At 38.2% G+C, this 23,401-nt stretch overlaps 1 protein-coding gene and 1 long non-coding RNA gene across 2 annotated transcripts in view; one reads left to right on the plus strand and one right to left on the minus strand.

Moving 5' to 3' along the window:
- Positions 1–23,401, minus strand: part of Sarm (sterile alpha and armadillo motif) — a 138,931-nt gene that overhangs the window by 105,386 nt on the left and 10,144 nt on the right. The window lies entirely within an intron of this gene.
- LOC143302498 (uncharacterized) overlaps positions 19,894–23,401 on the plus strand; it is a 200,804-nt gene continuing 197,296 nt past the window's right edge. Inside the window, exon 1 of the long non-coding RNA XR_013058072.1 lies at positions 19,894–20,315. This is a non-coding gene — a long non-coding RNA (uncharacterized LOC143302498). The remainder of the gene's footprint in view (positions 20,316–23,401) is intronic.

The raw sequence follows: 23,401 nt of genomic DNA on the forward strand, positions 1-23,401 counted from the left end.
CTCTCGTGACGATTTTGCTCGCGAACCAGATGTCTCTAGGTTGGAAAGGTATGCGACCAGGAGGCTTTGTTCTCTCGGAGAGAGACCGAGAATTTAACACGTAGCCAGGTCAGTCGTTAGGGAAGATCTCGCCCCGATGGGAAGAACGTTGTCTTCGGAGCGTTTACTCTGTCTCCGTAAGGCCGCAATTCACGATACACGAGCATTTGAAAATATTTATATGCTAGATGCGATTAAATGAAATTGGTAATTGCTGTTTTAACCCATTGATTACCGTGATCCCAAAGCTGGCGATTTTTCTTGGTGTCTTTTATGCTTATAATCAAGCAAGAAACGTTTATGTAAACATAGGTCATTTAAAGTTTTGTTAAGGGGTTATTAGAAAGTTTGGCTGCTAAATATACCCTGTATATCTAATATCTTAAGTCATTAAATTCATAGAAATCTAATTACGAGCTACAAAATTTCGTAATAAGTTTATGAATTGTCTGTAGAAAATTTAAATTCAATATTCCATAATAATTTCCTTCGATTTTAAGAACAACGAAAACAATTTACCATGCAAGCTCGGCAATTCTTCAAAAACCAGCGCCAGTGCGAGCAATGAAAATGTTCGAAAATAAAGCTCAATCTTCCTGTTCCGACTTGCCTCAAATTCCAAAGCCGATCATCAAGACACCCTGTATAACTCTTCGATCGTAATTTCCGTAACACTTTAGATACTCGTCGAGTACGACGTACGAATACTATACAAGCAGGATAGAGAGAAGAAACGAGAGAGAAAAAAAGCGGGCAACAGAGATGAACGAGCGAGAGTAAAGACAGGATCACAATTAATAGGTGGAAACGAAGATGGTGCACGCTTCTGAATTAGACTTGCAAAGCACCAGCATGTCGACGATCAGTTGGGGACGGCGGTGCGTGTGCACCGTGGTATTAGCAAGTCAGATTTCAGAATCGGGAGCTTCGTCCGGACTCTGGCATCGCGGAAAATCGTCCGGTTTATTTGCATCGGCTCGCGTTTTAACGATCACGTGGAAGATACGCGACTAAACGAATACACTTGGAGCAGAGAACGCGATCAAAATAATCCCGACGCGTGCTAAACGCGTTGTTCCACGAATCTAGTCGCTGTTCCCCCTGGTGAAACACTCGAGTTGTTTGTCGAATCTATAAAGAAACCCCAGCCTCGATAAATAATCCAGCACCGCAGCTTTATTCCAACGGTGCTCGAGCATAGTCGTGGACGAAGACTCTGAACTGTGGGTCGAGGTATAGTTTGAACGAACAAAAGTAAAGTTCCTGGGAGAAGTGAACCGTCGGATACGTATAGGTATTGTCTAACTCTGAGAACGTTTCTTTGCCAAATAATAATTTTTATTCGACGTAAAATTGTACTATATACGACATTCTATCGGGGTTCGTTTTTCGCAATATTATAAAAATTGTTTAAATTGTTAAAGAAAAAAAAAATGTAAAGATTCGTGTGTCAGAGTTTTTGGATGAAAGATACAAGATACAGAAATAGGACGGATAAGACAATTCTCGATTAAGCAGATTTTGTATGAAACGCTTAACCCCTTAACCTACGATTTACGTTCGAGAATTTTGGGCCGAAAACGTAAACAAGCTATTATACAGGGTGGTTGGTAACTGGTGGTGCAAGCGGAAAGGGGCTGATTCTACGCGAAAAAAGAAGTCGAAAATATAGAATACAAATTTTTCGTTTGAGGCTTCGTTTTCGAGAAAATCGACTTTGAATTTTCGCTCGGTACGCGTGCACTTTATCACGTCTCGTTATAACGGATCTCACTGTAGATCGTTGTCTTGATGGAAAAATTTAAAGAAAGAAAAAAAAATTTTTTATTCTATATTTTCGACTTCTTTTTTCGCGTAGAATCACCCCCTTTCCGCTTGTACCACCAGTTACCAATCACTCTGTATATTATATTTGGCCTGATCATCGTACTACGGGCTATGCTCGTAGTTGTAGGTTAAGGGGTTAATGCGTTATTTGAAAAGAACGCGAATGAGCTTATTATTTAACCGAATAGATGTATTATTGAAAAAATGGTAGCAAGTTTTTGGTGTATAAATATGTAGTAGCGTATGTTTGAGTAAACACGTGGATCGTGATGGATGGTGAAACGAATGGTTTAGATGTCTGACGAAGAATCTGAGATTATCGGCGAGTAGAAGAACCTTGTATGCTATCAGACGAGATCTGGATAAGCGCGCATAGGGAAGAACATGGGTATTTGCAACAATGCGTTGTAATCACGTTTCGGTTTCCACGATGAAATCGAACGATGAGGCGCGTTACATCGAGCGAATAATAGTCACATGTAGAATCCCTTTAGATAGTCATCTACCACGGAATTATCCCGTCGTAAAATTCGCATGCATGAAGGAAGAAGGGACCTTGAAGCTGCCAGTCGGTCAAACTACGTCTACCAGACGCGACTATAGTCGAGACTAAAGATTCAAGATTCGAGATAGCTGAATAAAGTGAAGAACGCTTTAACCCAAACGAATCTCGACAGCAGTAACGCCTTAAATAACACTGAATATTAGGAAAAAAGAGGTAGAACTAACGCGAAAAATTCACAATGACGTATCAAAGTATCTAATTTAAAAGATCTAGCTATAAACCGTCTTTCATTCGTCTAATTTATTTAACTTCTCAATTTACTTACTTAATTTGAATAAATTTTTCGTTTTTTACTAAATCACCAGGATGATCAAAGATTTTATTATTCGACTCAATCCTCGTTCAAACGTCTATCAATTTTATTATTATTTCGAAATTAACATTTCAAATGTTTCGACCAAAGAGTTATTCAAACTCGCGAGAATCACATTACCGAGGAAGATTTCTCGTTTCCTTTGAAAACGTAAAAGAGAATTTTCACTTGGTTCGAAACCAGATAAGTTGAAACACACCTCTCGAAGCTGTGTGTCTGTGAAAAATCGAACGGAAAAAGGAGCAAGGAAAGCGAAACCGGTCGTGGAGTAGACTCAAACGATTGTTCTTGCAGTCGTAGAAAGTATCGAGGAATCGATCGTGTAAGTCGCTTAGCTTCTTACATTACCAGTTGCGCATTCTTGCACGTGCGAGACTGTTCGAATGCCGTCGACTGGTTTCCGTTGCACGGTTTTCTCACGCGAATAGGAACTTCCACTTACGATCTCTTATAAACATTAACCCATTAAGGAATAAGCAGTGAAATAATACGTAAAAGCTGCGTATACGCGATATTATTAAACAGACGTATGCAAATAAAACGAATCGTTGTTTCGTCGTAAGTATGAAAAATATATTACAACGATAGATCTCGATCGTACCAGCCTACCACAAATCGCAGTCACAAAATGATGTTCTATAGTAATCTATGAAAAAGAATAGTTTATCACCGTGCTACAAAGTACTTCAATTTCTTCAAATTTTATTATGTAAAAAAATATCGATTCTTGGAATTTTTTTTCATTAATCCAATAGAGATCGATAATCTGCACTGATTAAAAAAGAATTACAAATGAAAATTTATCCGAATGAAAGAATCTGAAAACTTACCACTTCGTAAGGGACTCTTCGTGCAACTTTGTGATTCGAAGATGTTATCTCGTGGTGACGTTTAATTATGGGATAGTTAGCCATGTAGGAGTAATGAAACCTCAAAATGGATATCCCTGTTTGGTAGTCGCGATCCGTGGGAAGGCTCGCAAATGGATCGTTTGTCGTTCGATTGGTTTTACGAATATACGAATGGATGTAAGAAACCTTCTGCTTATCTTTTCCAAAGACCTCGAGGATTCAGCGAATTGTTTCAAGGTTCACCAGGACATTCGCGAAATTCTTGGATTTCTTTCGATTTTAAATTATTGGTCTCTTTATTCGATTGCAAATACTTTGGAAAAATGAACTTTAATACGCACGGTACGAATTTATGAGAAAAAAAAAAAATAAGAGAAGCACTCAGACCGCAAGGTACGATTACAATATTTAACATATTTTACATTTCACATCTTCTTAAAAGACGATTTCAAAAGAAATCTATTAACGATGCGATATCTTAAAGCATCCTAAGTGCTTCCTAGACGACTTTTTGCGCAGGCAGGCGAATAATTAGCAAACTTCAGAGCTTCCATTTCGAGCGCGGAGAGTCTCTTGATATTTCGCGGAGAAACAGAAAGGGTACGCGTCTCGCGGATCGATTTTATCTCGACGACGGCCCCTTTGAACTCCCCGCGATCACGCAGGCTGAAAGATTTTCCTCGAGCCGCGTAGGATGCATGCCTGTACTTCCGGCATCTTTTTGCCGCCAGTTAAGAGAACTCAGCGTGTTTACCGACCGTCTCATGGAAGAAATATCGCTCGGGCTAAATTCAAATAATCAAGGGATGTTTCTGGCATGGCTACAAAAGTGTTTCTTAAAAGACGAAAAAATCGAGGCCACGTGTCGACCAACTTTTTTCATGAACTACATCGCCTGTTAATTATCAGTACTTACCCTTTTATGATTTTACTTGACAAGATAATATCTAGTTCACGTTTAATTAATATTTTTGCAATTTGAATATATTTTCATTTGCAATAGGTATTGTATACCCTACAATTATTAAGCTTCTTTCAACAAACCTTCTCGAAATTGAACTTTTCGTTGAAATTATTCGTAATACGTGAATGCTAGGGCCTATGAAAACTCCTTCCGTATAAAAATATTTTTAACGCAAAACCATCGCTCTACTCTTGACACACACTATCGTTGGATCGTCGATATTGTACATCGTAACATCCACGATCCAAACGACTCAAAATTCGCGACGTTTGATTGATATATTTATTGCAACTGTGTAATCTATTTTATGATAAACTGGCAGCAAGTCTAATCGCATAAAGATGCGATATATCCTATTTTTTTTGTATCGAGTCCAACACTGATCGTTTCTAAATGAAGCTAGCGATTTGACGTAAAACTCACGTTCCTCGAGTACGCAGGATCAAACCGGAAGCTTCGGTGCTTGCGACCCACGTGCGAAAAGTTCTCACCGGTGTCGCAATGGCGAGTGGAAAGAGAAGCCGGTCGTTGAGCTGCCCTTTAAATAGACGGGCCGCCTTTTCTCGTCGTGGGACGCCGTCTATTTCAAGACTACTTGCAACCTCGAAATAAAATCCGTGACTCATACCCCTTTGTTTGGTGTAGGTGGCCGGCAACAACATACAATTCTCAGTTACGCAGCCGTGCTCACGTATTCTAGCGTCTAACGAACACCAGACAATAAGAAACCTCGCCAGACGGACACTGGTCAGGAGATCTCCGCGGAAAGAGGAAGCTGTGTCTGGCTGAAGCCGGTGCGAAGAAGTATATTCTACTTAGAAGTAGAATACGCTGGGCTGATGCGTGAAAGGTTCGACCGGAGGACCAGACAGTGTAACAAGCGTCGAGGAAAAATCACGAAGAAAATCAACTTTGGCGACACACTGCATTACATTTCTGCATTTTTGGGAAATTTAAGGATGTAAAAACCTATCGAGTGCATACGATACGCAAAAATATATAAAATATTCAAAATAGAATATTTGCTATTTATTGACACTTAAGCCTTGTCTATTTATATATATTAGGTTTATTGGATTAATTAATATTTCCATAATTCTTGGATATATTAGCTGACGTTATTAATTAATCAAGAATCGAGTGCCATCTTCCTCCTTCTTGCCTTCATTCTCTTTTCATTCTTCTTTTTCCATTCTCCCTGTATTTCTTTCCCTATACAAATCGAACTATACAAAATCGAATAAAAATGCTCTAAAAGCAAAACGACTCATCCAACTATTACCTCCGCGTACCATTTTCTGTATCAGTTTCGTTTCTCTATCGAAAAACGACTACCTCGACCAACCCGTTGCTTTTTCACGAACGACAAGTAAATCTTGGATACGCCCACGCTGGCCGCGGTCTTCAACCGATAATAATTATTCAAATGAACCTTATATCCGGTTCACACGCGCGTGCAGGTGCCTCGCGTGTGCGTGACATCGTACCATATCGACGAGCGAATGTTTCACGCGTATACGTGTCTTCTCTCGTGTTCCTCGTCTCTTTTCTCCCCTTAATAAACCAGCTCGCCAGTCAAGTTGTAGAAAGAAGTTTGTGCCGCCTGAAACTCGTCTGCTTCCCTCTGATCCAATGTTAATTAGGAATATCGAACAGGAATACGATCAGGAATATCGAACAGCTACATCGTCTCGTCTCTTGGATTAAATCTTCCGACCTGGTGTTTCTCTCGACGCGATTAAAATCGTAAAACGAAGGTTATATAGAGTCCTTTATTGGAATCAGACGAAGCAGTTTGGAACAATTTTCTATGGAAGAAACACCAGATTATGTGTTAAATAAGTTACTGTGTTTTAATCGGATTATCGAACACTTATCGTAGGAAGTTTTCAGGAATAAAACGTGTTGCATGAAACTTTTTAAAATTCCATTGATAGATACTGTGACGATCAGATCACGGACTTTTATGGATTTTTGCAAAATTTAAAGGCACGAAAATGATTTATATTCGTAAAATATTGCCGTAGCTGTTGGAATACGTTCGCAAACTACTGTAGTTCGCTCGACTGAGTTCTAACGTTCGATATTTCCATATGCATCGACATTAACGCGACACCCGTAGAAAGGAAATAAGGTCTAAGGTAAAGAAAAGGAAAAACCAACGGAACCGGTTAGAATGCTCGAAAAATGATAGACGTACGACGCACGGCTGGCATTTAATTATAATGCAGATTGTATCGGGACACAACGGGCGCAGATCAGTCTCGCCCCTAATCTGCATTTATACGCGGTTACCGTGGCCGCAGATTGCAGCCTACTTTCTGAAACGGTCGCATAACTGTCTCGTATTGTCGCGATTTTAATGAAATGGGCGATAACGGTAAACTATAACGAACGTATTATACCTTTCTATTCCTAAATCTTTGTCAGATACACCGTCGCAGAAACGACATACATATACGTAGCTTGGAAAGAGGACATTTAGATAAACATCATTTGGATGGATGAAAAATTAATTTTTCAATGCAAGTTCCTGCACGATTTAAAAAGATTCGTAGGAATTACTCGACTGTAAAATCTGTACCTTCGCTTTTCATTATCGCGCATATAAAAACGCTAAAATTGAACATAAACGATAAAAGATATAAAACGACAAAAAATATAAACATTCAGACGAATATATTCCAAAAAAGTCATCCATGTTATTTATCTTAAAAGAATGAAAATCAAAGACGTGGAACGAGAAATCTGTCACGTCGCATAGGAAATCCGAGCGATCGTTTAAACTTCATCCGGTCGCCCACTCGTAGCGTAAACAGGGCAATTGGCAAGAGACCGACAGAGATCGATAGAGTATAAAACATAAAAATATAAGACGCAGTCGAAGAGAGTGTAAGGGAGAACGCTGCACGATTTCATTCATGCGCGACCCACTTAAATTTCATTCAACGATCGGCTTCGTAGCGAACCTTCGGTTAATACCGGTCCGCCTTTCTCTCTGCAAACTGCCCTCGGAACCTGTCGCCAACAGCTTCCATCCAGTTTTCCCCGTTGATACGCGTTTTACGAGTCAGCTGAAAAATTGCGAACTCGTGATGATGCTCGATTAATTTTTATGGATGAATGATATCGACGGATCGTGCTCGTAACTGGCGTTTTCATTGGCCAATAAAAGGATCGAATACTCGTACGACGTATGAAGAAGCGTTTCCCGTAATAATAAATGTATCGGAGGAAATAGGATGAATTTTATATTACGATTGGTTTCAAGGACGATTGACCATTTTTGTTGGTTTACGTCGAATCGTTGTGATGCAACGTGCATGAAGTTCGGGAAAAGACTGTGGATTGAAAAGAGATTGTAAGTGCGAACTTTGAATACAATCGTTTCTTTTGGTTGGACTGTCGAATTGCGAATGCATGTTTTACTGACAATGTGAAAATTGTTGTTTAGTTTGAGGATTCAATTTGCAGTGATATTAAATGAAAAGAGAAAGAAAGCTATCGTATATAAATAAATTCATAGATGTGCACAAGCTGTAGTTTCGAAAAATTTCACTGAACTATTAAATTTAATCCTCGTTCCTAAAAATAAGAGATATAATACTTAAATTTCTATGAATCTAATCTTGCAATTCTTCTTGAATTTCGCTTATTCTAACCTTGTGCAATTCGCGGAAGAAATGTAGCTCAAGGATCACCCAAAAAGGGAAATTGCCTGACAAGTGAAATATTTTGCATGATTGTGGGCTACGAAATTCGCAAATGCAGACGACGAGAAATCGCTAATACCGCTCGATTTCTCGTCCCTCGAGCTCGAGCTGACTCGACATACGTGCCAGCGTGCAGATAAGCCAGCAGAAATGGCTTAATATCGTGCAACGTGCACCGTGTCTTGTTACCAAACAACCGGTTGCTGATAGTGCAACAATATTCTAGAATGGAGAACAGATAGCCAACGTTGTTTATCGCATAGCGGCAAACCGAGTCGATACGTCGGCCCGCAAAGCTCGAATAAATTTCCTCTATCTTCATCTTCTCCTTCGTTTATCCCTCGAAGGAAACGTAACAAATTTTTTCAAAGAATATTTTAATTTCACTAAATAATTATTTTAATCCTATAAAATAGTATAGAAGATATCTGCATCTCTCTGCAATATTTTCTCGTATCCTTTTATCCCTAGCACAGATTAGGAGCAAACTCCAAGCATTCGAACATAAATGAAACGCATAAATGAAACAACAACTAAATAAAGATGTGAGAATTTACCCTAATACCTTCCTACCACTTACTAAATTATATTATTTTCCTTCGAATATGTCTCGCTATTACGCAAAGGTTTATAGCAAAAATATTGCCACAGCTAACGCCACTATTATAATATCTCAAATTTAACGTGCGTTCATAGATTGTCGCGTCTACCTGCACATCTGAAACATGTAAACGAATCTATTAATTTCACATCACGCAGTGCAACAAAATACGTCGCATACCAAGCAACGAGTTCCTTCACGTTTGCAGCTCTCGAGTTTCTACGCTACTGCATCCGACACGATACGATCGATCCATGGAATGTCAGGTATTTCCTGATTGTGAAACCGACCCGTAGAAGATCCGCGAACACGTTCTCGGGGCTCGTTAAAACACCACACACGCGTGGTTCTCGATAAATCAAACTGTATCGACTTATCGAACAGACTGCAATGATGTAACAGAGGCCACGAGTGCGATCTTCTTTTGGACTAAGTTCTTGAACGCGCGTGCGATCTCGCTCGTGCCATTAACGAGTGACGATGATCGAGAAATGAAGACATAACGACTTCGAGGAGAACACTTCGAGGAAGCTGCGCTTTTTATTCCATCTTGATGACAGAGCTGATGTAACCGTTTTTTATTTTTCTTTTTTTTTTTTTGCTACGTGCAATTTGCAACTTGTTTTGTAAAAAGTTGTTTTCTAAAGAGAGATAAATTGACATAACGATCTAATAGAATAGCACGTATATTTCTGTTCATAAATATAAAGGTACTTATGCAAAACTAGGTACGTTTGTAATGTTTATTAGGAAATTATTTATATTACTATAATACTTGGAAACATATTTGAAGAACATACTTTTTAAACCTTATTTTCACAACCTAATCTCACATTCGAAATTTATGACAATATTGTAAAAAAATTTTCATTTAGCTTTGAATTTCTGCCTGTCAAGTATTTTGTGTTTCTCTTTTTCGGAATTTTTATTTCCAATCTTTCGTGGTTTCGTTAAGTGGAAAAATAAAATTTGCTGGTGACGCGTAGAAAATATTGCGTAGAAGGTACGTTTTTCCTTATATTCCGACTATACCATTAACGCATACAGTTGATTGGATTGTTTTGCAACAGATCGCGATTTTGATTTAATCGCTCGCGTCATCAACATTATTTGAAGTTTTATAAAGGTACAAGTGGAAAATAAACAAGATAATATCCGAAGTTCCATTCTATACAAGGTATGTTTCTACTTACGTTGCATTGGCGCCAAAGGGGCAATCAAACAGATCAGGCGATTCGATTTCTCTCACAACGCACTGCATTTCTTATTTCGAATCTTTTGCGTCAGCGTCTGTGATTTTCCGCGAATCGACGGCTCGTTAAGATACGTGGTCATTCTAATTTCTATTTTGTCGTAATTTTCTACTATCTACGTTCCTTAGATCGACTTATCCGCTTCATTCCCAAGTTAACTCACGTACAAAGTTTCTGAGACATTTCAAGGATCGAAGATTCCATGGAATAATCTCCAATTTGTCTGACTCACAGATCAAGTATTCGATAAGTGAAAACACGATTGGTTCGCCATCGAAAAACTATAGAAACTACGCTTCTATTTCTCTTCTTTCGCAATCACCGCGCGCAGTCACCCTTTATATTTCACAAACGTTTCTTGAAATACTCGCATTATCGTCAATCCTACATCGCTAACAGACGTCCAATTTCTCTGCAATTAATTTCCTGACAGACGTATCACGATTTGCATTGCTAATACGTTCGAAGGTTCTCCAATAGAGCGGCCAAGACGAAGGGAAACACGCATGAAAACGGTTTATTGCGAAATGGAATTCAGAATGGAACAGATGCGTTCTCGAGTAAGAGCATCGAAAGGTTAAAAAGAATGAAATGCACCGATGTACAATATCTTTTATTACCCAGTTGCCTGAGACGAGGCTTGTCAACAGCTTAACGATGACACGTATTTTCATCAGCGTGATTCGATACGAAGAGGAATTTAACGATAAATAGAAAATAAAAAAACGTTTAATCTGTTTCAGGCTTGAGCTTACTTTAATCTTTCGAAATCTAAAGTTCGCTGTTACGCGATGATTCTTTCAGTTTTCAGATCGTTTTTACAACGTGTATACACGTTATAGTCGGGTTACCTGTAATGTACGAACGAATGCAATAAATGTACGAACGTATAGGAACGTTTTAGGTATTCGTTATCTGAAAAAAAATAAATGAATAAAAATGGAAAATGCAAGCAAGTGTTTAGAAATCGACCTACATACATATATTGCAATTATTGCGAGGCAATTAAAATTGGTTATGCTTCGCCGATTTTGGCATCGATTTGTACGGTTAGTTGTACGATCAACGGTGCGTGGCTCTGTCGAGCATTTCGTGATTGATTCGATTTTTACAGGCGAATTGAGGAAAGACATTAATTAGATTTTTCAACTGGATTAGAATTAGAATTGGGAAATATTCGATAAATTGGTGTTGTGATAGCTTAATTTTCTCACTAAGTTAATCAATTAGTATCACCCTACACTTTCGAGTTTCATATCAATGATCTACTCTAACGTTCCTTAATGTAACAATTCTTTTTCATCGCGACGATAATACGTGAACCATTTGATCTCTTTATCGATAGATTAATTGAAGGTATAGGGGATAAATTGCTGTGCTATTAAAGACAATGCCAATCGAATCTAATTCTATTATGATACGGATAAAGTTGACCAATCGATCAATTGTTTGTACTTATCGGAGCGATGATAGCAAGGAAAAACAATTTTGCAAATATAGTTATACAAATATATATCAATTTCGTCTCCGCTACTATTGACTAATTTTCAAAAAGATTGTCATTCTAGAATCTTGAACAGTATGAACCATACTGGCAGGAATCGTAAAATTAAATAACCTTATGATCATCGTTCTTCAAGATTGGGACAAGCACATCTACTTTAATTAATCAACATGACTGGCAACAACCAAAGTATCAATAACACGTCCAACAAAACACATCTTCGAGTTAATCACCGATCCCACGCATCTTCCATAATCTAGGAATAGCTCAATGAATTATTCTCGTGACGCAAGATCCTACTCTTACCTCTCTTCCCAATATGTAAAATCTAACCAGAAGATCTATCTTGGTAACAATTAGCGAGCGCTTCAGTTAGCAATTAGATTTCACTTAACCCGCGCCTCGAAGCGACGCAAAAGCAAGCCTTCAGAGAACAGAAAGAAGACAAACGAGAAGGATGATGAGTCTCGTGCCGGCCAGACGTTGTGCAACAGATCGTTGGAGGAAAAACTCATCAAAGGCGGGCCGCTACGACGCGCACATACTTTGCGATGATATCTATCGCGATGATAAGAGCATCGTAAACAACCCTGCGAAAGCTTTATCGGTGACCTTTCGACGCGGCAGCGATGCTCTAATTGCCATCGTCCCCTTTGAACGAGCTGCGCTTATGCGGCGATAACGATGAATCGTTTAGGTGAATAGAGATACCCCTAGTTACTCGATTACTTTTAATTAACCCTGTGCCAGGCTTGGTCGAGATCGGCCACGCTGCTGACTAATCGTTTCCTTCGTTCTGGTTCCATTGTTGTCAAGTAATAGACACGATGTTAGCTATTTTGATTGATGGTGATTTTAGTTACTGTGTGTGAGTGGGTGTCACTGCAAATCTGTGACGTTTGTTCTTCTTCGATCCTTGTCCTTGAGTGTTTTATGATTAGAATTACAATTAGAAAATATCATTTACTCGAACGATTTTGGTCTGCTTAATTAAAATGTCCTATCTATTATTTCGAAATTGCAGGAGATCAAAGTTTCGTCATTTTTTAGCTATTTGTCCTCGGATAAACAATAAATTCACAGAGTCGAGGTTTGAGTAATTGAACCATTCAGAAGCTATATTGATCAATTTAACCCATAAATTGAGAAGTACAGAGAAGCGATGATGTTACGGACACTGATTTTTACATTTACTTTAGAATTTATAAAATATGTATAAATATTCGTATCATCTTCTTACGATGAATAAACTTATAGAAGTAAGTAACTTGTTTCTTGAGAATTGAATATTAATCGTATACTTATGCGATGAGATTAAGAGAGAAATAAAAAGTGGAATCAGTTTGATTTGTGAAACGCGCAATTTGTCCTCCTTCGATCTTTAAATACTGAACTCCAGTCACTGATAACGTGAAATAGGAACATCAAGGTACAGTGATATCTAATAGATCGCGTGTAATCCATAGAGAAGGTCGTAGGTGGCAACGATAATCGGCTTTCTTTCGATCGGAACGCCATCAATGAACCGTCTAAGCGGCTTACGATTAACGCCACGTCGATTCTGTTCGCAATAAATTTCGATACGATCGGTACAAAGTACGCCACCGACAATTCATTGCACACTGAGAGACAAGATCTCGTGAACGAGAAATAACAATGCACTCTTGCATTAAATTATAATTCCAATTTAACCACATAGCCATTTTTATAATCCACTTCCCTTAGTCAATTTTGAGTATCGATTACAGATAATAGAAGATACGGAAAGATCATCGACGATGAAATTTATAACGTGTATAAATCGTTTCGTAGCTTGGCGTGAATTCCGTGGCACCCAAGATTGGTGAAATCGTAAACCACGACGTGGAAATCCAAGGCGAACATCGAGGCGTTATCGCGTTGCAGCCAGGTAACGAGATTAAGTTCGTTACTACGACGCCGAATGATGATCAATTGTGGTGAAAAGGTCGATACGATCGTAACAGCTGTGTGAATTGCGCAATTTACACCTTCTAGAATTTGAGAAAACAATAACGATTTCTACACTCAGATATTCCGTACAGTATAACAAAATATTTATCCCAAGCAACCGATATAGAAATCTATGTATTTAGATACATGTTGTACCTAATCGTACTTAAAGTAAATCTAATCAAAACATGATCTAATCTTTTCAATTCAGATCTAACGATATTTAATCGAACGTAACTCTATATACCAAAGCCCTGTATACCTAATATCGAGTTCACAATAAAATGGCAAGTGGAATAATAATCTACGTCTTAGGAATAACATTATGCATATGTTTTAACATATTTGTCTTATGAATATGTTAGAACTCGAACTCCTTCTAACAAAAATCTGAAAATAAAAAACATCGTTGTTTTCCAAAGACGATTTCGTCCTTCGATGGAAAACAGGTTAAGGAGCTACGTTCAGGAAAACGTGCCACTCCATTATGTCCGAGCAGTCGCATCTCCTGACACTGTCGTATAATAAATGCCTCCCACACAAGACACACGACTGATTTACAACTGTGACGGTCGAAAATCACCAAGATGAATTATTACTGGACGATGGTATCGCGTTGAAGATTCCATCGACGTGAAATCGGCAAGCACGCCCCTTTCGCAATTAATGAAAACCTGGTGGAATGTGAGTGCATCGAGCAATTATGCGGCAGCTGGACTAGCGTAGCAGCCAATCGGAAGGCGATATCTCCAGGGACGTCACGGGGCAAATAGGAGAATTCTATTATTAGCGTTTAATGCGCGGATATTATGCGGTAACCCTGTCGAGGTGGCATCCATCGAGAGTGGCCAGGCTCGATCCTTATAAATAATTCAATGTGGTGTCGCGTGTGCACGAGCGTGTGCCCGCTATGGCGGATCTTTTATAGTTTAAAAGCTCCCGTACATGAGGATACGTGTATCGCGATATACGTATGCGATACACATCCCGCATTAAAATACTCATGCGATACAGTATCCGACTGATTTCATAGCTAGTGAGTATTTTCCTGTGAGTAAAATCTTGCCCGTGAAATACGTGTTTTTTTAACGAACGATATAACATGAAAAGAGAAAAATGAATCCGAAGCAGGTACATGTTGGGTTCATCCGATTCACAGTGTAAGAGAAGAGAAAAAGGATCTTCTACCAGGAATCGCAACAATCGTCAAAAATGTTATAACATGAAACGTAGTATTTTAGTTGAAATGATCTTTGGTATGGAATAACCATTATCGGCTATAAGATCAGTGTTTGGTTACTAATAAACAGTATCAGGCTGGAAATTGTTTTTCATTATCATTATTGATGAGGGAATTTTTTTTTTTTTTTTTTGTTACCAATAACTGTTACCGATGACGGATTTTCCCCGTTATCAATAACCATAATAAATGAAGAAAATGTTCTTGACTATCGATAATCATTATCGATGACGAAAATCAGTTTCCGCGTGAATGCTTATCGCGAAACGTGTATCGCAATACATATACATATGTGATGCCTTGTGAACGAGCTCTAAAAAGTGAAAAAGAAGAGACGCGAACAGCGGACAGAGGGAAATAAAAACAGAGCCGCGGCCTCGTCAGTCGGCCAAGGCTGCAACTGGTGCACGTGTGGGCTGCGACTGGTGCACGAACTCGATCGTTCAACGTGATACGCAGACCGGTGTATCCTTTTCTACGATTTTCGAACCACTCGCATGGTCCAACGGTTGATCGACGTTGCGTCGATCACTCTATTCGACACGATCGACCGTGCCGCGTACAAGGTGCACGCGTACTCTGATTCAACGAGCGTCGTCGTTAACGGTGATACTCAACGATATGCAGATTACGACGGATGTTATTGTCGAACCAGATTTTCCTTTTAGTCTCGGTTGTTATGATTCTTGAATGTCCTTAAGTCTCATTTAGATTAGTCGAGAGATTTTAATTTAAGTCGTTTGAATTTTAGTAATCAGACTTGCATATACATGTCTGCATTGCATATATAATAGAGTGAACGTTTCTTGAATGTTGTTCTATATTGTAAATATCGATTACCGAATTTTGCCAAGTTTTATAAATAAAATGAAATGATAGCGTGGACTTCGAGTTGATCTCGAATTGGTGGGTCAAGGCTGTGATTCCGAGGTGTGGGCGGACCGCATCCATGCACCGATGGAAAATGTGCTAAGTCGATCGTTTTTGTGAGATAGCCGATGGCTAATTCGATTTGCATAATATCAATAATTTAGAGTCAACAGATTGCTATTTCATCGAGATATAATTACTGGAAACTCATTTCTATTTGCTATTTAATGTGATTATACATGTTACGCGTTCTTCGTATCAGTTTGTAAAACTATTTTCTGTTCGTTGGATCGCGAACTCGGCAATATCGCAATAAATTAAATTAACTTAGACTAACGATAAAACTTTTAAGTACGATATTTTCTAAGTACCAAATAAGAGAAATTTCTGTCTTTCCTACCTTCATTTATATTCCATTACTTTATATTACAAGCGCCAATGCAAGTTTCAGCTATTTAATTAATAAAATTAAACGATGTTAAAGTTGCAGTATTCGATATTTAAAATAAGACATTTTAAAGATGCGATTTGTAATAACGAGATCTCCAGTGACTAAAGGAGACTATAAAAGGTATTAGAGTATCAAGGAGGAGTGTATCTGTGAAGGCGTCAACAACATCTCAAGGTCAGTTATGTTTCTACAAATAACATTCCATACACAAGCGCACACATTCACTCGGAATCTAACTCGGATGTTATTCATAAAAACACGAGTGACCTTGAAATGTCCTTGAAGTCACCACCTATTTATTTCTCTCCTTCGAATTCCAATATACTTACGTTGTGATGGAAAGTTGGAATGTACAAGGGTTAAGAAAGGTCAAAAGCGCATTAGAACATCAAAGAGAAAGGGTAATAGGTGAAAGCGTCAAGGCCGCTTCGTAAGAGCTTTTATATTCCTTACATGGCCCTAAAAAAAGGCCGTCTGTATAAAAACTTATCTGATTTATCTATATAACAATATTACTAAAATACTACTGTTAGTCTTATTATAAACAGTTTGAATAGGTTTCAAGAAAGGAACTTGCTGTCGATTGAATCTCCCATATACCGAGGTGCTAATGGGGTAATTATCTCGTAAGAAGTAAAAAAAGTAGCCTTCGAGATCCTCTTGAAACGAGAAAAACCTCCTTGTAAACAAAAAAACACTACAAACTGCTTGTGGAATATGAAGACAGTGAGTGAAAGAAACGTCGTTATGTCTGAACATCGGTTTGAACATTGATTCGTGACTCTGACGACAAACTGGTAAGATTGAAAGGCAAAGGGTGAACGAAATTCGATACGCTTGTACCTCGACGATATCTTCAGACCGATCTCTAAGCATCGTAGTAACGTATACGAACAAATCGATGAGATTAAGAAGGGACGACCAGATAAAAATGGCGACTGGGCGTAGACAAACGTTCCCAATTGACGACTTCAATTCGAGAATCGATACGCTCGATACACGTGTATTTCATTAATGGAATCGCGATCTCGATAAAGACCACACGAAAGTTCGATTACGGGATTGAAACTGAACGAGGAACGCGCATAAGCGTTATCCTCGGTCAACAAACGTAAAATGCTCTGATAAGCCACGATACCGGCGAACGACACCGATAGTTCTTGAATAAAGGTGAAAGGAAACTGGATTTAAGCATATACGGAATGAAACCGGTTTCAATCTACGAACCACAAGAAGGAAGCGTTTTCCTGTGTCTGGTCAAATGGAAATCAACGTGTAATCTGCAAGATTCTAACATCTGACGAATTTCTCGCGATAATATAATTCTAAAGGAAGAAAATGTACGAAGATTATCAAAATACATACTTGCTTGATGGAGAGATTGAAATTTGGCGCGCTAGTGTTTCTTTGTACTTCCACATACGTTCCGTAATACTTTTATTATCTCATTTTATTCCAAGCTATCTACTCCTTTTACCCTTTTTACAATTTTAAACAGACATTTATTGAACGTTATAAGAATTGTAAAACTTTATGATCGATTTTTAGCAATAAGTAAATTCTATTGTTAATGGCGATAAGCTAACCTTTATGTGTTTTCCACTACGTTCGGTTATTTCCGATACTGATTGAGTGTTACTTACAGTGGCTCATGAAAGTATATTTTGAACACTTATCATAGGAAAAAATAATATATCATTATCACTTATATATATATATCGTGTGCATTATACAAAACATTTTGTAATTTCATTAATACTGTAAGGGGCATTATATTGTCAAGATTTAAAACCGACCTTAAAATTTATGTAGAAGTTACAAGATATTTATTGCGTATTTAATAAAAAGTTAGTAGACAGCATTCAAACAGCCATAAGTATTGTAATTTCTATGTACATTTTCAGATTTATTTGATTAACTCTATCAGTGTAATAATGATAGTCAAGTCTCATTACAGTGCTAATGAAATTTCAAAATATTTCGTATGGGACACATAAAATATTCATTAAAGTAAAGTAAAGAAAATATTCATCAAATCATTTTTTCATAAAAAATTCATAAAATATTATCTGTATATAGAAGCTGGAGTACTTTTGTGAGCAACGTTACTCGTAAAAAATTGAGTAATAGTTATGAATGCATGTAAGAACTGCATTAGTAACCTTTACATTAAAGACAATGCTTATAATACTTCATAATTGTCTTAGGTAAAATTCTTCTTAGAAGAAGTAAATAATAAATAAAAATTTATGTGCGCAAATAAAATTAATGCAGAAGCTGACATACCAGTCGGCTTCTGTAATCCAACGAAGCATCGTGCCCTGTGGTTTGACGGAGCTGCTTGATACCTCGTGGTGGCGCCGCAGTGCGCATTTTCCACTTAACCTCACTTCCTTGGTTTATAGTTAACTCATCACTACATTCACGACGAATTGTACGGAGAATTGCATAAAAACAGTACTGCCGTATAACTGTTTCTACTCAGAGACGTTCGCGGGCTAATGAGCACATTGCGTGCATTGCGTTATAACAACGATACACGTAGTGCACGGCTGTCATGTGAATAGTCGAACGATTTTTACGCGACACGTTTTGAAAAGTTGTCCCGCCAGAAATCATAGAACGCGCGCGTTCGATACAGATTATAAACGAACCAAGTCTTTCACCGCGAGGAAGTTACATCATGTCTGAAAGGTCACTGGTCGGATCGCCACGTTCACTACGATTCACCCACGTAAATTCTTTATTGCAATATCGAACATTTGTCAAATTATATTAACGTGTCATCGGAAACAAAGAGTGTGTAGTAGCGCTTCGGTAACTGGTCAGAAGTTGGAACTAGAGATGAAAAAATATCGATTGTCATAAACATCGTTTACCACCGATAGTTCGGTATGTAAGTATCGATTATTATCGCTTATTTCGGTAATTAGATTCCATACATTTTCCCATTCAATGAAATCTTTAATAGAATTGCCAACTGAATTATTTCATTCTTACAAAATATTGATTTATTATCTATGTATATCAAGTTATTCTACTTTTTCAACTGTTATATATTAAAATACTGTTTAGCCATCAAGTGTTTTAAAAAACAGCAAAAACGGATACGACATGTTTTCCCTTGTGGTTTTCAATTGCCACGTAGAAATGGAATTACTAACCTGTAATATAGTTTGCTACCTGACTAACGATAACTATTTATATTAGCTAACTATTATTTTATCTATATTACTTTAATCGATAAAATTCTACAATTATAGAATATTTTAATTGGTCTCTATTTCAAAAATCTATAAACTACATTCCGGTATTCGTTATATCGCGTATGCTACATATTTTTAATGATACCAAAGATTGACTCTACGGAATTCGTAAGAACTAGTGGGGATAACAATGGCCTGTTAATAAATCACGGATAGTTAACGCAGCACTACTGTATTTCGTAGAAAGCGTGCACGCGCGAACAGCTGTTAACGTTCACTTCTGTCACTGAAAGGTAGTTACGTTTTTTACACTTTCAACTGCGAGCGAGTTTATCCGTGACGGATAATATGGTCGTAATTATCGCGGTCGTCCTCGTAAATGTACGACAATAACTAGCAATAGACACTGGAGGCGCGAGACGACCGACGAAAGTAATGCGGCTGCGCCATATGTTGTCTACACTCAACTTCTCGATCTCTCGAAGCGTCTCCAGTACGATTTCAAATCCACGCGCCCACGTTCACTATTCGTTTGAAATCTTACGAGGAGCAGTGGCGCCTGGGTAAAATATTGCGCGGACCAGCACCAAATCCGGCATGGCGGCGCGTGATGCACTAAAAACTCGACGCGAGTCACAAAACCAGTCGCGTAGTGGGGAGAGAATCTTTATTATTCGACGAGGAGAAGTCATCCTTTCGTATTAGATTTCCATGGAGATTCGAATTACTCGCTGGATCGAGATACGTTATTCCGTACGATGACCTCGAGCAACGATGTTTTTAAATGTACGAACGAGAGAATTCGCGTTTCACGAACGTTCGAGTCGAGCAACACGATCGCCACCTGGTAGCTCCGTTTTCAAACATACGTGCCGCGCAAGTGAATTATTACGAAACGAATCGGTCTCGCTGTTCGTTCCTGTTCGAATTTCGTAGGAAATAAACAGGTAAGGAACGAATAAACGTTCTACTATATAATTGGACTTTTTCGCATAACCTTCAGCTACATTTATTGGCTATGTCAAGGTTTAATAGACAAACTTTGTCGGTATGTTCTATGCGCATAACCAGTCAATATAAACATAGGTTATTTGAAGCTTTATTAAAAAGTTATCTTCCTGTTTGACTATAGAACATATAGGTGAAGTTTGTTAACTTCACCTGGTACAAGCTGGTTATCACCAGGAAGGCCTATTAACGTAACATAACCGCGAAGAATGTCAACAATGCTTCGCGAATTAACAACTATTCCCACTCTTCGCTCGACGAAAAACCGCGACCGTTATGGCGCCACAGAAAGACGCATTTCGTGCGATTAGCGTGTAATATCGTGTCCGCCATTATCATATTTCTGTCTCGCTTGATTCATATCGAATCACAGTTACACGGGGACAGTTTGGTCGTTAGCGGTTCTTTCCTAGAAGCCAGGCATTAATATCCGCGGGGACGTCGCTAGACTTTACGACCGTACGCGGCACGCGAATGGCTTTATTTTCGTTAGAAACGCTGATCGACGTTGTATTCTGTTACGTAGTGTGTACGCCCACGCGATCACGTAGTTAACACGGCTGTACACGTACGAGACGCCGCCGGCAGTGTATTGGCCCCTGCATTAGCATACACCAAGGAGTGTACAGGAAATGCCGAGGCTTCATATAGTATTTTTTTCTGCAACTCTCATAGAAGCCACGCTGCCGCCGCCGCGCCACGCAGAAATTTAATGCAAGCCAGCGTCGGAAACGGTGAACGTGGCTCCCCGCGGTTTCGCTGCATGTTTACAGAGCTACCGCGCGTTTAATGGCGCCCGGGACAATTTTTCAAGCACCTAGAAACGGCTCCCGTGTGCTACGGACTTCACGTCGTGGATGATTAATGTCAAGGATATTATCAGCAGTTATTTTCCGAATCCTCGTAACTATCGTAATTTAGATACGATGCGAATTACGTATCATTGTTAAAAGCAATATACATGTTGTTTCTTTTCGCGATACTGTGAAGATACTATGATTAGATGGTCGATATTATTGTAAGCTAAGTAGGAGGCGAGGCGCACAGGATTGGTAAAAGGAATATGTGTTCTTTTTTCATAACGTTGTAAAAAGGACGTCTTAAGATGTAATTGTCGTGTGCTATTATAATGTATATTTTAAAATGGAATTATTAGATATTATGTATAATTTTATACTAGTTAAGATACCGAATGTAGATATATAAAAATGCATATTGTCCTTGAAAAGTTGGAAAGTATGATTTCAATGAAATGATCTTCTGAATCTTTACTTTTGCTATGTCAATTATGTTAAGTGCCTTGCCTTGTAAGATAATTACATATTTGATTCTAAAGACTCTCGCATCACTTAGCATCTATTTATTAATTTAGAAAACTCACTAAATTTGTTGGTTATTCAAAATCAAATATAAAGACCAGCTCACTGAGAATCTTTAAGACATTAGTCACTTTAGGAAGGAAACTATACAAACGTAGTTAAAATAGCTAAGCAACGCTTTAATGGTGCGTAGTATGTTCATGCAAACGTTATGAACGAGGCAGTACACGCAGATGACTGATGCAAACGTTTGGAGAACGTAAATTCATAATTTAAAGCGAATATTATGTACATTTCTTCGAAATCGTCGGGTACGCGTACACGACGGTCTTGTAATTCCATCTTCGATGCCACTTTTACGCGGAAACGAACAAACAATTTCGTCTATACATTCTCCGCATAATGATAGAGTTAACGGGTCGTTATGCGAATCTCGATAGGGCCTCAAGCGAAATTATACATGTATTAGACATTTTCCAGGATAGTCGAAACATGCGTGTGGTCTATAAAGGCAGTAATAATCTCTACAAAATTTGCGACAATGTTATCCTCCTGGCTATTTCTCTGAATTTCATTTTTAACTATAATTTAGTACTGTTTTGAATCATGTTTCTGAACCACGAGAAAAGGAAAACGATAAATACAGTGGCTCATGGAAGTATTCGGCCACCTTTTACGAATATATTATATTATTTATACGAGGAATTTTTAAATTTCAATACCACTGTAATAAAAGCTGGCTATCATGATTATATTTCTAAAACTTTATTAACTTGAAACTTCTATACTTTCAGATTAGTTTTAAATTCTTCCAATAAAAGCTACTTTCAATATAATGCCCATTACAGTGCTAATGAAATTTTAAAATGTTTTATATAATATATACAATATATACGTAGATAAAAGTTTTATATGGCAACTGGTTCATATAATTTCGTGTGCCACCGTAGTTCAATTATAGATTAGCAATCTTCCTTGGTAGATCTATAGTTTAATGCTTCCTTGACTATGATAATGCTAGTTTCTCGTGTAAAGACTTCATTCGCCTTGTTCCCATGACGTTTATCCGCGCTCTTATTTTCTAACAAATTAGGTCTCCTCGCTTGATTTGTGAACATGTACACGGTGCAACGCGTTTGACAGTAAGCGATTTATATCAGTGCTTGCCTTGCCTTGTTACGCGGTTGTCTCATTCTTCTGTAGCGCGTAATCGATTCAATCATCCTTCGCGATTTGTTGCGCGTCTTAGATTAAAAGCAATTTTCAATGTCGTTTCCTTTGATCCGATCCTGCGCCACTCGCCTCTTCGTGGAACCGGTTGAACGTTGTCGAAGTTGATACTCGTAACAGATAACTATCTCGCGTCTAGCCTGACTACACTTTTCTTGCTTCACTCGCACACGCATATGACTACACTTTCACATTTCACTTTACACTTTGAATATCAAATTTTTGCATTCTTGACGTAAGCTTTCGGTTTATTTTCAGTTCTTTGTGATGTATCTTATAAATATTCTGGAATTCACAGAAGGTGTTGGAAATATTTCTATCATAAATCTTCTGAACATTAAACATACATGATTTATAGCAGATTTTTTTTCCTTTAATATAATTGATAACCAACGACAGGACAAAATTTAACGTTATCAGTTTGTCAAATCCAAATTTCGGAAAAACGTTTCACATGCATCAACCCGATAGTATGG

This window comes from Bombus vancouverensis, chromosome 3 (genome assembly GCF_051014615.1).
Source record: "Bombus vancouverensis nearcticus chromosome 3, iyBomVanc1_principal, whole genome shotgun sequence".
Taxonomy (NCBI): Eukaryota; Metazoa; Arthropoda; class Insecta; order Hymenoptera; family Apidae; genus Bombus; species Bombus vancouverensis.